This window comes from Capsicum annuum, unplaced genomic scaffold (assembly GCF_002878395.1).
Source record: "Capsicum annuum cultivar UCD-10X-F1 unplaced genomic scaffold, UCD10Xv1.1 ctg77725, whole genome shotgun sequence".
NCBI classification, from domain to species: domain Eukaryota; kingdom Viridiplantae; phylum Streptophyta; class Magnoliopsida; order Solanales; family Solanaceae; genus Capsicum; species Capsicum annuum.
This window is the reverse complement of record NW_025888147.1, coordinates 24,460-28,076: the sequence shown is the minus strand read 5'-3', so window position 1 is coordinate 28,076 and position 3,617 is coordinate 24,460. Positions and strand designations below refer to the sequence as shown.

Genomic DNA, 3,617 nt, shown 5'->3' with positions numbered 1-3,617 from the left:
GAATTGACAGGGCAAATTCCACAAAGGGGTCAGCTCAGTACACTTCCTGCAAGCCAATATGCAAACAATCCAGGACTTTGTGGGGTTTCATCTTTTGGAATCACATTCACCTTTGGGGTGCTCAAATCTGTGAATTACAATATTGGGGCCAATTTTTGCCCTGGTGTAAATATTGTTGAGTGCTTGGAGTTAATGTAATTGGATTGCGGAAGCTCCAGAGATGCTTCAAAATGTCAAGTGAATCTCTGTTAAAACAACCTAGATTTATGATTGCTTAACCTGGTAGTTTGTGCAGATATTACCCTTTGTTTCATTGTTGCTCTGTCTAATTTTCTGATGTATGTGCAGGCTGATAATTATGGAAGTGTTTTCTCACATGATGCCAAACAGCATACTTGGGCTTTCACATGGTTTCCTAGACTTCTCGAAGAACATTAGTGTAACTACTGTATGTCCCAAGGGAATGGGTCCCTCAGTCAGGTGATTATATGTTCTAGGAAAAAAAATCAATGGTGCTGGAATTAATGCAAGTTTTGCCCACTTGGTATGTTGTTGTTGTTGCTGCTGACGAGGTGAAACAATCGGTATATATTTTGCCCTCAAAGTATTCCAATATTGAGGCTCAGATGTGTGGAATAATGAGGCATAAGAGATGCCAACCACGCCTACTACAAGTATGCTCTGTTTCCTTAATATGTGTGAGGTGTAACCCGACTTTGTATTTTGTAACCTTAGTATTTTGTCCTTGATACTTTTGCCTAAACTTATGTTTGTCAATTGTCTTATACAGGTTTCTTCGCGATCACCAAAAGACGGTTCATACTATAAGAGAATCCCAAAATCAAGTGCTATAACGGTAATATGATTTTGGTAGCACAACATATAACCGTCTGAATCAGACATATGTTGTGTCAAATCTCTATTTGCTGCAGTTTCAGGTCTTTAAGGGACTTGCGGAAGTTAAATTAATAAGGAGAAGCCTTCGATCAGCGTGGTTGAAAGCAAGCACGGTTTATGCAAAATTTGTATTTTGGGGCGTGGTTGAAATACGCAAATGAGGGTCATCAATGAATTCAGCTCAACTGGTTACTGAATGAAATGTCCCTTGATTTGCTATTTGAAATATTGGTATTTGCCGATAAGTTTTGTTGTGAAAGCCTCAAGGATGCTTGTGACCGAAAGCTTGCGTCTTTAATTTCATGTCAACAAGATGCTCTAGAACTCCTTGAATGTGCCCTTGAAGAGAATTCCCCCATACTTGTTGCGTCATGTTTGAAAGTATTTTTACGTGAACTACCAGATTCTCTGAAAGAAAGTCAGGTAATTGAACTGTTAAGCAACACTACCCAGCAACAAAGGTTAATTATGACAATTCCTGCCTCATTTTCACTCTATTGTTTGTTGAGTGTAAGTTTCGATGAACCTTGATCCTAGATCAGATGAATCTGTTTGTTTTTTGAGAACACTAATCAACTTTGAGAACACTAATCAACTCAGCTGAAACCAGCCAACAGAAAATGGTCGCATATCATCGGTTAGGATGCGTTAAATTTCTTAGGAAAGAGCTTGACGAAGCTGAGCAGCTCTTTGAGGCTGCTTTTAATTTGGGTCATACTTATTTCGTTGTTGGTTTGGCTAGATTAGGTCAAATAAGGGGTCATAAACACTGGGCACATGAGAAACTCAGTTCTGTTACTTCTTCCTCAACTCCACTTTGATGGATGTACCAAAAGAGCTTGCTATATTATCAAGGAGAAAAGAGGTGGGATAACCTTGAGAACTCCGATTTTGTTCTTACCTTGCTCTAGAGGACTACCAATTACCAATATGGTGATAACAGGCAATCCTTACACTTTGCCCAGATTATCGTGTGTTTGAAGGACGAGGTGCAGCATTGCAACTCCGCACTCTTCTGCGTGAGCATGTGGAAAATTAGACAGAAGCTGATTGTTGGTTGCCGTTGTATGATAGATGGTCGGATGCAGCAAAAGGTGTTCTTTACTTCAGACAGTCGCTGCTTCTCCTCAGGTAATTCTACTTGTTGCTTATTTGACCTGTGAAGTACTTCACATTTTCAGAAAGATGATTTGTTATAATGGCTGCTCAGTAGAATCTTTCATATTGTGAAACTTGTTCTTTACTTGTTGTGAAACTCATATTTTAGACCTGTGAGGTGGCTTTCTGATATACTAAAACCTACAATTTCTTGGATCCATAATCACTGGATGGCATACAATAGGCAATACTAATATCCAGAAAAAAATTCTTGTATATCTCTACTTCATCTGAGGTTGTGGTATGGACTGCGTACACTTTACCCTCTCCAGACACCACTGGGTGGAAATACAATGGGTATGTTGTTGTTGTCAACAAACATTAAGTATAAAGTAGTAATATTCTCCTGGCAATAGAAGCAATAGAATTTTGCACTCTTTTATTCTTCATGGTTGATTTCTAAATTATTTTGGATGGCACATGAATAGGAACATCTTCATCTCTCATTTTTAGTAATTTTACTTTCTAGAGACTCAGTTTTTTATTCCAAGTACGTACTGGACTCCAGTACTTTGGTTACTCCTAAAAATTTTAAGAAAATTATAGTTAATAGTACATGTAGCTGCAGTACATTAAAATGAACTAAGAGTTCTTATGAGTATTTCTTTATAGCTGCAGTACCCATGATTCGACTTCCTTTTTTGATTGTATGTTCTTAAGAATGCCAAATGTGGAATATAGATGCATTCCATATAGATGCAAAACGAGGGACCCATCATCGTGTGTTTAGGGCAGCCCTATTGATGATTTGGAATTTTTATTGATCAGCTCACAGAAGAATCCAAGAATGATGTTTCCTAAGGTATTCTGTCTATCTTTCTAAAATACAATACAATTCAATTTTCAATATGTGGGAAATGTATCATTCGCCAATTAAAATGCAGGGTGGTTGGGAAATTGATTTACCGAGTCATGACAATTAGTACAGATCAACAAGAATGTTGATTAGAACAACCCAACGTCCAATCACCAAAGGATCAGGCTTCAACACGTTGATAGTGGAGGTTATCTTCGCGTTCATGACAGGAAATACGACCGAATTGCTGGAAGTCATCAAGAGGTGAGCTCAAGATCTTAGAGGCATTAAAAGTTGTCATTTCAATTATGTACCTAGCCTTGTGCTACATTTTTTAGCCAACTGTTTTCATTTGTATGTTCCTGCAGGTGTGTGGTGTAAGAGAGAAGCATGGTGATAATGTCTCGTTGGCAGCTCTCCTTGATTTCTCTGTTGACTGATTTCAGGTTTGCTTATATGTTTCATTTTTTCCTTCCATTTAGTAACACCTTCGAATTTCTCATGATTTATTATTAATGAGTTAATTGTCATTTTAAAAAAGCTTAAGGACATTTTGGTCATTGCACACCCAATAAAGCTGTACGAACACTGCACAATAATATTGTACCAACTGCAACATAAAATATACAGCTAAAGCAAAAATGCTATAATTATTTGCTGGTTCATTTTATAGAGCCACGTGTAGATATATCGAAATATGTATTTTTTCAACATTTATTCCATTTGAAATGTTTCTTCTCCAGATGAAAGCTTTGTTGGAGCTTTG

At 37.5% G+C, this 3,617-nt stretch overlaps 1 pseudogene; it reads left to right on the top strand.

The window, feature by feature from the left end:
* The first annotated feature begins 348 nt into the window (after positions 1–348).
* Positions 349–3,291, top strand: LOC124894819 (annotated as a pseudogene).
* Positions 3,292–3,617: the final 326 nt, after the last annotated feature.